Below are 12,279 nucleotides of genomic sequence, written 5' to 3' on the forward strand. Positions count from 1 at the left end.
TGGCAATGATTTATATATATTTTCTACTCTTTCAATATTTTTAAATTTTCATTGATATATTTTTTGATTGGATACTTTTATTTAAAAAATTTTGAATAAGTTTTTGTTCTACTAATTGGTATCTAGAAATTGTATCATAGAATAACTTTGGGAAACACCAATATCATAGAACACCATAAAAATTGTCAACTGATGATTAGTATTGATACATCTGCATATACTAAATAGTATATAAATCATATTATTGAATGAGTTTTTGATGTTCTACTATATATGGTACCATTTATACTCTTTTTCATAATTTGAAATTTGAATTAATGTAATTTTTAATCGAATATTTTTTACAATTTAAATTTTTTGAATAAGTTTTTGTTGATCCACTAATTGGTATCTAGAAACTAAATCGTGAAGAAACTTCAATAAACCAAAAGTATTATAATAAAAGTTGTCAATTATCGATTAGTATCTAAACGTCTACATTAACTATCATATCTACTCGTATGTGTAAACTTCTCACTGATAATGGTAACTTGATGTCAATTTTTCTTTAAGAATGGTTGTAAATAGCAGTTGTATTCTATATATAAAATAATGTTGATTATTTATTAAATTTAAATTTTGTAATTGAATCTTATTTTAGTCAATAGCAAGATATCTTAAGAAGGTTGTCATGGTGAGTGATTTAAGGGAATTGAAATATTTAATTTAATTATCTTATATGTGTTATATATGATAATAATTTACTAGATTTGGTTATATTATTTTTTAAAAAACAGTATTGTAATTAAGTTACCCTATTAGTATAGATGTGTAAACTCCCATATAAATTGTTAACAAGGGAGTGATTACCGTTGAAGTCACATTAGGAGCTTCAATTAAACGAAAAAAAATCACCTGTACCCAAATTTTCTGTCTCCTTCATGTCCCACTAATTATTTAAAGACACCTCATTTATTTATTTAATATATATTTAAATTATTTATAACTTTCTTTTTTCTCAATTATAAATAAATAAGGTGTCTTAAAATAATTGGTGGGATATGGAGGGAACAGAAAATTAGGAACATCAGATTTTTTTTCCAATTAAACACCATCAACCTCAGATGCAACTTTAGATGAAATTCATTTAATTAACCTTAGATCTAATCATTCTCATAACTTTAACCTCGGACGAAGTATTAGCAATCACTCCAGCAACTTCATTAATCATTCCAGCAACTTTAATAATGCAATATAAGCTTCAACAACTTTAGCAACCACACAACAACCTAAATTCTAACTATGCATCATTAGATTGAATATGAATTCAATATGTTGAAACAACTTTTATTTTTTATTTTGAGAATTTTCTTCTCTTTTGTATTTTCTTCTCACATGGCTGCCTTTCTTTATTTATGATGAATATCAACAAAAATAATATTTAGTATAAGTGAAAAGTAATAAGATATATAACATCAAAGAAAAAACTGTGTTTTTAAGAAGGAAAACAAATATTGTATATACAATGATAATTCCAAAGATATGTATAATGAGAAACGCTTGCCTAATTATACAATGGTCAAATCAAGAAAATTGATTTTTTTTCCATCTTTCTAACTGCATATCTCATGGCTTGTCAACGACAGGGCACTACTACAAAAATTATATGATAAATACACTTATAAAATAATTAAGCCATATATTTTAAAAAAATACTGTGGTGTTAGTTTAGCCACTTAATCTGTTAGCCACTTAATCTGTTATGCTGATGTGGTTTTCTGTTATTGGCTGAGACTTTATTTTGTTAAGTTTAGATAGTTAATTCTGTTAAGGAGAATTAGCTATATATATACTTGATAACATTGGTTTATGTGAGATATATCGAGAGAAAAGAAAAGAGATTTTAGAGGTTTGTAAAGAGTTCAAGAATTTCTGATCTTGATCTCTCTTTGGAGTGAGCTCTCTGTGTAATTTCTGAAGCAAGTCTTCTGGTGTAATCTCCTGTATTGTTCTCAAGATATTTGAATAAAGTTCTCAGCCTTTTAAGGCTGTTCTACCCCTTGGATGTAGGATTACTTGTAATCCGAACCAAGTAAAATTCTGGTGTTGTTTTTGCTCAATTTCTGTTTTGTTATTCTCTGTTTCTGTGTTAGTTCTTTTGTTGTTGTTTTACAACAAGTGGTATCAAGAGCCAGGTTGCTTTGGAGGATTCAAGAACTATTTGGTGATCATCTTGGTTGATCAAGAAACAGAGCAAGAAATGAGTTCAGCAAGATTCGAGGTGGACAAGTTCAATGGAGAGAATGATTTTGGCTTATGGAGAATCAAAATGAAGGCTCTTTTAGTTCATCAAGGCATCTCAGAAGCTTTGGATGAAGAGGAATTAAAAGCAATCAAGGATGATAAGACAAAGAAAGAGACAGAAACAAAAGCACACAGTGCAATTCTCTTGAGTCTTGGTGATGAGGTTCTTAGAGAGGTCTCTCATGAAGAAACAGCTTCTGGGTTGTGGAACAAATTGGCATCAATATATCTCAAGAAGTCTCTTGCAAACAAGCTTTACCTGAAGAAAAAACTCTACACACTTCGTATGGATGACTCAAAGGAGCTGAGGAAACACTTGGATGATTTTAACAAAATTATCCTTGAGTTGGCAAACATTGGAGTGAAGATAGATGAAGAAGATCAAGGTATAATCCTTCTCAGTTCCTTACCTAGATCTTATGAGCATTTTGTTGATACTATTTTATATGGAAAAGAAACACTAACAATGGCAGAAGTAAAGGGTGCATTAAACTCAAAAGAAATTCAGAAAAGATCTGAAGAAAAAGCTGAATCCAATGGTGAAGGTCTATTGATTAGAGGCAGATCTGAAAAAAGAGAGTTCAAGAATCACAAGAACTTTAATGGCCATAGGAGTCGCAGTAATCACAGATCAAAGTCAAAGTTCAAACCAGGAAAAATCTGTAACTATTGTAAGAAAGAAGGACATTATAAAGCTGACTGTTTTCTGCTCAAGAACAAGCTGAATCGAGATGGAAAGAGTGAAAAGGGTGAAGCAAGTATAGTATCTGATGGTTATGAATCAGCTGATGTATTGGTGGTTTCAAGTGAAAAAACAGGTGAAGATTGGATACTTGACTCTGGGTGCTCTTTTCACATGTGTCCCAATAGAGATCTATTTTGCAATCTTGAAGAAATCTCAGGTGGATCTGTTCTTTTGGGGAACAATAAAGCATGTAAGGTGCATGGAATTGGATCTGTTGTAATTAAAATGCATGATGGTGTAAGTAGAACTATTACAAAGGTCAGATATGTGCCTGAATTAAGAAGAAATCTGCTCTCTGTTGGAGTCCTAGCATCAAATGGATGCACAGTGAAAATCGATGGAAGTTGTATGAAGGTTCTAAAGGGATCTCTTGTGGTTATGAAAGGTGAATTCAGAGGAGGTCTTTATTTTCTGACAGGGAAGTTTGTTGTTGGATCTGCAGCAGTAGCTTCAAACAAAGATGTTGATCTAACTCAGCTTTGGCATGAAAGACTTGGGCATATTAGTGAAAGAGGAATCTCAGAATTATTGAAGCAAGGGGTTCTCAGTGGCAAGCTCAGTGGCAAGCTTGATTTTTGTGAAGAATGTGTCTATGGAAAAAGTTGCAGAGTGAAATTTGGTGCTGGAATTCATAACACTACAGCCCCATTGGCATATATTCATTCTGATCTCTGGGGACCAGCAAAGGTATCATCTTTAGGTGGAGCAAACTACTTTATGAGTATCATAGACGATTACTCTCGGAAGGTGTGGGTGTTGCTTTTGAAAACTAAAGATCAAGCTTTGGACACTTTCATTACTTGGAAGAAGTTGATAGAAAATCAAGTAGGACTGAAAATAAAGAAGTTAAGAACTGACAATGGCCTTGAATATTGCTCTAAGGAATTCAATGAATATTGTAGCAATTCTGGTATAGCAAGGCATCACACAGTCCGAAATACTCCTCAACAGAATGGCTTGGCTGAGAGGATGAATAGAACTCTTCTAGAAAGAGTGAGGTGCTTGTTGAAAGGTGCAAATTTAGAAAGGAAATTCTGGGGAGAAGCTGTTACTACAGCAAGCTACTTAATAAATAGGTGTCCTTCAGTAGCTTTGAATTTCAAAACTCCTCAAGAAGTTTGGACAGGAAAGAAACCATCCTATGAACACCTGAAAGTGTTTGGATGCACTGCATATGCTCACATTCGACAAGACAAGCTTGAGCCTAGAGCTGTCAAGTGCATGTTTATTGGATATCCAAATGGTGTAAAAGGATACAAACTGTGGTGTTTGGAAGAAGGTTTCAAGAAATGCATCATAAGTAGAGATGTTGTTTTCAGAGAAGATGAAAAGCCTATGAAGGTTGAAAACAAATTGACTGATAAGGCAAAACAGAAAAGGACTCAGCTGGATATTGAAACTTCTAATCAACAAGTTCAGATTCAACATGAAGAAACTCAAACTGACTTGAGTAATTATCAGCTTGCTAGGGACAGAGAAAGAAGAGAGGTGAAAGCACCTGAAAGATTTGGATATGCAGATTTCATTTCTTATGCTTTATCTGTAGCAGAAGAGGAAATTAGTTCTGATCCTATAACTGTTCAAGAAGCCATGAGTAGACCTGAAAGCAAACTTTGGAAACAGGCCATGGAAGAGGAAATGAGTTCATTACTAAAAAATGAAACTTGGATTTTGGTGGACAAACCAGAGAAGAAAAGGCTGATAGATTGTAAATGGATTTTCAAAAGAAAAGAGGGTATACCAGGAATTGAAAAGGAGAGATACAAGGCTAGACTTGTAGCCAAAGGTTTTACTCAAAAGGAAGGTGTAGACTATAATGAAATTTTTTCTCCAGTTGTTAGACAAACATCAATTCGGGTTATATTAGCAAAAGCTGCTAGGGAAAATCATGAGGTGGATCAAATGGATGTGAGGACAGCTTTTCTCCATGGTCAGTTAGAAGAAGAAATCTTCATGAAGCAGCCTGAAGGATTTGACAATGGAAATCAAAATCAAGTATGTTTTTTGAAAAGGTCTTTGTATGGTCTCAAACAGGCCCCAAGGCAATGGAACATCAGATTTGATGAATTCATTATCAAAATTGGTTTCACCAAAAGTAAGTATAATCCTTGTGTCTATTTTAATCAACATGTTTACTTACTTCTATATGTTGATGATATTCTTATAGTTGGGAAAAATAGAAGTGAAATCACAAAGCTGAAATTAGATTTGAGCAATGAATTCGAAATGAAAGATCTTGGAAAGGCAAAGAAAATACTTGGAATAGATATTGATCAAAGTGAAGCTGGTATTATCAAGCTATCTCAGGCAGGCTATTTAAGGAAAGTTTTAGAAAAATTTGGAATGGATAACTCTAAAAGTGTGTCAACACCTCTTGCTCCACATTTCAAGTTGTCTCAAACTCATTGTCCTAAAACAGACGCAGAAAGGGAACTAATGGAAAAGGTGCCTTACACTAGTGCTGTGGGTAGCCTAATGTACGCAATGGTATGTACTCGACCTGATCTTGCTCATGCTCTAAGTGTGGTCAGTAGATATATGGCAGATCCTGGAGAAACTCACTGGACAGCAGCTAAATGGATACTCAGGTACATTAAAGGATCTCTTAAACTTGGTCTTATTTTTAATGGCAATACAGGATCAAAAGGAGAAGTTGTAGGATATGTTGACAGTGATTATGCTGCAAATTTGGATACAAGAAGGTCCCTAACTGGACTTGTATTCACAGTACTTGGTGGAACTGTTAGCTGGAAGTCAAATTTGCAAAAGGTAGTTGCCTTGTCAACCACTGAAGCCGAATTCATGGCTGCTACAGAAGCTTTTAAGGAAGCTTTATGGCTCAAAGGTTTGACACATGAGTTTGGTTTGAATTCAAAAGCCATTGATATCTATTGTGACAACCAGAGTACATTACATTTGATCAAAAATCCTATGCTTCATGAAAGATCTAAGCACATAGACATAAAATTTCATTTCATCCGAGACATTGTAGCAAAAGGAGAGATACAAGCTAAGAAAATCAGTACTGAAGAAAATCCAGCTGATATGCTAACTAAATGTGTCAGCCTGCAAAAGTTTAGGCACTGCCTAAACTTACTCAACATCAACTAAGAATTGTTGAGCCATCTTTGGCTCAGGGTAGTTCAGCTCATATATATATTTTATTTCAGATAAAGTGACTGATCTAAGGTGGATTTGTGGTGTTAGTTCAGCCACTTAATCTGTTATGCTGATGTGGTTTTCTGTTATTGGCTGAGACTTTATTTTGTTAAGTTTAGATAGTTAATTCTGTTAAGGAGAATTAGCTATATATATACTTGATAACATTGGTTTATGTGAGATATATCGAGAGAAAAGAAAAGAGATTTTAGAGGTTTGTAAAGAGTTCAAGAATTTCTGATCTTGATCTCTCTTTGGAGTGAGCTCTCTGTGTAATTTCTGAAGCAAGTCTTCTGGTGTAATCTCCTGTATTGTTCTCAAGATATTTGAATAAAGTTCTCAGCCTTTTAAGGCTGTTCTACCCCTTGGATGTAGGATTACTTGTAATCCGAACCAAGTAAAATTCTGGTATTGTTTTTTGCTCAATTTCTGTTTTGTTATTCTCTGTTTCTGTGTTAGTTCTTTTGTTGTTGTTTTACAACAAATACACTTATAAAAATGGAAAGAAAAAAAGAATGACGTAAAATGAAAAAAAAAATAGTAAATAATCGTATATATATGGGGTAATTTCCCCAAAAAATAAAATTAACAAAAAAAAAAAAAAACTTTGAGTTTTAAAAGGTGGATTTAATAATTATTAAAGTGAATGAAAATTTGAATAAGAATTAATTTTTTTTAATTCAACTAGAAAAATAATAAATTTCAAATTATAAATTTGTAAAATTATATTTTTGTTTGGGAAATCTACAAAAATTCACTAAAAGTTAAAAAAATATGAAAAATACAGTGCATTACAAAAATACACAATTTTTAGATAAAAATATAGAGTGACAAAAGTGTAAATAAGGAGTGGCAAAATCGTAAATAAAAGCGATAAAACACAACTTTTTATAATCAACATTTACCAACTTGTAAATATTTGTTACAAAATTGTAAATATTTGTAAATAATATTTACAAAAATCAGTTTTAGAATTTTGTTTTTTTGTACATAAAACTTACGAACAAATTCGTAACTAATTATTTTTTATTATTGTAACAATAGTTTACAAATCTAGTTTCATAACTAGGAAAGATATTTTTGTAACTAATATTTACAAAAATAATTTATGGTTAATAAATCGTAACCAAAATTTATATAAAAATATTATATTTTTTCATATGTTATAATATTGTACCAAAAAATTACAAGAACCTTCAAATTTATACTATACAACTTAAAAACATCCAATAATTTACAATAAACCATAAATTATTTATACTATAACTCTTTCACCAAAATTCATCCAATAATTTGTAATCAAAATTATTAAAAATTATATAGCCAATGATTTGTAACAAAAATGTAAAAATAAAGTTAAATAGATGTGTTTTACATATCTTTTCAAAATATGAAAATGATTATACTTTATACTTTATCATGTTTTGATTTTAATAATTAATTATGAATTTATATCCATATAAAAAATTGAAACTAAAAGTACATGCTTTAATTTATTCTTTCTATTAATATTAATTAATTTTGAATAATAAAATAATTTTAATAAATCAATTATAATACTAAATTAACTGAGAAATACAAAAGGAGAATATTTTAATCTACTCTAGTTAAATTTTGCCACCAGTGTAATATATATAATTTTCCTCCTAACGTATATTATTTCATCTCACCTTATATATATATAATTTTTTTCAAATTCACCGTGTATAATGTAAATTTTCCTTTTTGTTTTATGAGACCGTATTTAAAATATATATATATATATATATGAAATGAATGGTGTCATTTTATAACAATTGACTTGACAATTGTGATGCTTGTGTGAAAAACGAAAACGTCTTAGAAGGTTGAAAAGTCAATAAATTAAAGGGTAAATTGCCGCTACACTACTCATTCCTTTGGGTTTGTTACAATTAAATACATATTTTATTTTATTAATGGTTAAACTACCCAAATATAGTGAAACAACTCTTAAGCCCGTTAACTTGCCTATGTGGTAATTTAAAATGCATACACGTGGGTAGGATGTCAAAACTTATTCTAATATATTTTTTTAAATAAAGTTAATTAAACAGAAAAAAGAATAAAATAGATAATAGAGAGAGAAGTGGAGAAGTCGACAAATGCTAAAACTTTACCCGAATTTCGACTTCTCCCAAAATTAAATCCACATTTTGACTTCTCAATGGAAATGCAAGTTTTTGAATCAACTGATATAGATCCAATTGCAAGTTGCAAGACTTCTGAGTATGGTAAGTATACTATTTCTTATTCTTCTTATTTTGCTTGTTTGGAAGTATGTGTAATTTTTTTACTGAAAGAAATGTGTTTCTTGATAAAGATGAGAGTGAATTGATTGGGTTTGATGCTTACTGGGTTAGTTTTAGGTGGAAGCAATGAAGGTAGAATAGGTTTTGGAGTTGCTGGTACTTCACAAGATCATCACGATGATGGTGGTGGCTAGAGCCGAAAGATTGATTGTGAAAATGGTCCCATTTTGGGGGCCGAGAGAAATGATTTTGACTCTGTTGTTGGCTTTAACTTGATCCCTCCATCTGGTACGGCTGTGTGTTTGCTTGTTTGTTTATTTCATTTGTGGTTACATGTCTTGAACTTTGTATAATACATTCTAAATTCAAGAAAGGAAAAGACTTTATGTTTATTGAAAGCATTTGATATATATATAGTGTACTTTGCCTAATCAATGGCGCTTTGGCTTGTTATGTAATAAAATATTGTAAAAAAAAAAGTGGAATAAATTAGGCTTTTGACAGAATATAAATAGTTTTACTAAAGATAATATTTATTCAATCAATTTGTACTTACCAATAGTTTGATTTGTTGAACTAGTTTTACTTTTCTTGCTATGTATATCATTTATTGTTGCAAGCAAACCCCGTTGTTAAATTGCAAATCTAAATACTAGAGAGAGTATATCTATATCATTTGTACAGGCCCAGTAGATAATAAAATACAATAGATAAAGACAAGAATGAGTTTGATCAAGAGTTAGTCATTATTGCTTCTTGCTATAACCTTGTTTTGGTCACGTCTTCTTATTAAATGTTGTCTTTTCTTGTATATATTATATTATTTAGGACTTGTGTGGTAGGTAATAAAGTTATGATATTTGGTATGATTTATTGGTGGAATGTGGTTCACGTGATTGGGAATTCTTTTTTGGTCAGTGGGTACACATGGATGTTATGAGTAGTTTTTGTTAAAGGTTTTGCTTTATTTTAAGAACTTTTGTTTCGACTTTTTCTGTAGTGGTCAATGAAGTCCATGACCCTTCTGCTCGAGTCGAAGTTGAAGAAGAGTCCCATGCTTTTCAAGAGATTTTACTCTTGTATAATATAAAAGATGGGTTCATTTTTGAAGAAGATGAGTATGCACCATATGTACAAGAAGAGAGACAAATGGATATGCCACAAGATCCAAGTAGATGGTGGGCATCTGTCACTTCGTTATGCATCCAAGGGGTTGACGAGAATGAAGATGCTTACATATCTGATAGTGATGTCAATAGTTTGTGTAGTGATGAGGATGAGTGTGATCGAAAGGGGAGCAAGAAAAAGTACAATCCAAGGACTGCAGAATTCATCACATTCAAATTTTGTTTAGGGATGGAATTTGCCACTGTTGACCAACTCAGACATGCTCTAAAAGAGTACTTTATTAGCAATGATAAGGAGTTTGTGTATGTCATGAATGATCAGTTAAGAGTTCGAGCAAAGTGTTGAGGCAAAGGTTGTCCATGGGTGTTATATGCAAGACAACAAAAAGGTGTGGACAACAAGAGTTTTAGAGTTAACACTTTAGTTGATCGACATGAATGTGGTATTGTTTTCAACAACAGGCTTGTGGATTCCACATGGCTAGGGAATCATTTTTTAGAGTAATTTCGTATGAATCCCAGCATGAGTTTCAAATGTTTTAAAGAGATGACTTCGAAGGGTAAATATGCAAATAGAACCAGTGATGCGTTCTACAGAGCAAAGAAAGTTGCTACAGAAATTCTTGAAGGGTCTGTGAAAGAGCAATATGCAATTCTAGAAGAATACTGTAACCAGATTCCAGCAATTAACCCTGGTTCTACTGCTATACTTAAAACTAGGATGGAAGGGGACAAGAGATACTTTGAAAGAGTTTATAGTTGTCTACAGGCATGCAAAGAAGGATTCAATAGAGGATGCATGCCATTGATTAGTGTAGATGGTTGCTTTCTTAAAGGCTATTGCAAGGGCATGTTGTTAGCAGCAATTGGAATTGATGCAGTGAATGCAATGTTCCCAATTGCTTATGTTGTAGTGGAGAAGGAGAACAAATCAAGTTGGACTTGGTTCCTTGAATTAGTGAAAGATGATTTATAGATCTAGAATCCACAAAGCTTTTGTATGCTAAGTGATAGGCAAAAAGCCCTTGAAAAAGCTTTGGAGAAGTTATTTGAAGGTGCTGAAATTATATTTTGTGTTAGGCATTTACATGCCAACTTCAAGAAAGATTAACTTAGTTTGCTACTTAAGCAAATGTTGTGGGCAGCAGCAAGGGCCACCACCAAAGAATAATGGCGAAGGAGAATGTATGACTTAAAACAAATCAGCGAGCCTGCATACACTTGGTTGTCCAATAAGGCACCTACTGAGTGGACTAAGTCCCACTTCAAGGAGCATGTGAAGTGTGATATGCTTTGCAATAATCTCTGTGAGAGCTTCAATGCAACAATAATAGGCGCTAGGGACAAGACTATTATAATCTTGTTGGAGAAAATAAGGTATTGGCTCATGCGCAGATTTTGTACCAAGAGGGAAAGTGTTAAAAAGTGGGTGCATCCGGTTGGCAAGAGGATCTTGGACATTATTGAGAAGAACATAAAAGTGGCAAGGCATTGTCTCCCAACCATGTCCACCTTAACTACATTTGAGGTAAATTTCATGAACATTGAAGTCTTTGTTGTAGATTTGTACAAGCGAACTTGCGCATGTAGGAGTTTCCAATTGAATGGCATACCTTGTGGTCATGCACTAGCATGTATTTGGTTTAGCAACCTAGATGTCATGAATTTCATAGATGATTTCTACAAGAAAGTTGCATTTGAAGCAACCTATTAAGGAGCAATTCAACCAATGTCAAGTCTTGATAAATGGTCTATGACTACTCAGAATCCTATATTACCACCCCCAGAAACTTCAATGCCAGGAAGACCCAAAAAATCTAGGAGAAGAGAGGTGGATGAACCACCCCTCGGTGCCACTAAAGAAAGGAGATTTAGAAAGGCGAACACATGTAGCAATTGCAAACAGCCTAGGCATACAATGCCAACTTGTAAAAATGCAAAAGTTGCTACTGAGGTAACATTTTTTTTAATTGAGTTTCTGTTGAGAAGTTGATTTAATTTGTTGCATTGTTATGATTGCTGAATTTTCTATAGTTTTAGCACTTGACATACAAGTGTTATACCCAAAAAATAGGAAGGTGCATTCTAGGAGAGTTAAGGGGAATGGTCCTAGGAGACCCCAAGGAGGGTGTGGTCCTAGGAGACCCCAAGGGTGTGTAGGAGGTAAGCCTCCCAAGGTTTTCTAAGTGTTGGCTCGAACGTGTCCAAGGTAAATAGCTAAGGAGGAGGAGTCTCATGCAAGAGAATGGAGACTTAGACTTTCATAAGGAAAGTCTATACAATGTTCGATCGGACATGTTTGGGAGATGCTAAAGGTGAGGTTCCCTCAATGTTGTCCAAGGTGAGGTTGCCTCAATGTTGTTCAAGGTGAGGTGCCAAGGAGGTTGCCTCGGACCACCTTGGTCCAAGGAGAAGCCAAGGAGATTGGTTCAAGGAGGAACATGGCATGCTAGAGGAGAGTACATGTCCGAGGAGAACCATGCACGTTCAACCCACCAAAAGCATGTCCTACCACCATGCATATCCTACCACCATGCATGTTCAACCAACCCTTGCATGGGTAGTGAGTAGGAGGTGGACCAACTAGCTAGAGGAGACTAAGTCAGACACAACTTCAACAACATACGCGGGAATCTCTCATTCTTCCCACAAATGGGGAGTTTGTTACATTTTGAATTTTGAATGTTTATTTGTA

The sequence above is a fragment of the Humulus lupulus genome, chromosome 8 (assembly GCF_963169125.1).
Source record: "Humulus lupulus chromosome 8, drHumLupu1.1, whole genome shotgun sequence".
NCBI classification, from domain to species: Eukaryota; Viridiplantae; Streptophyta; class Magnoliopsida; order Rosales; family Cannabaceae; genus Humulus; species Humulus lupulus.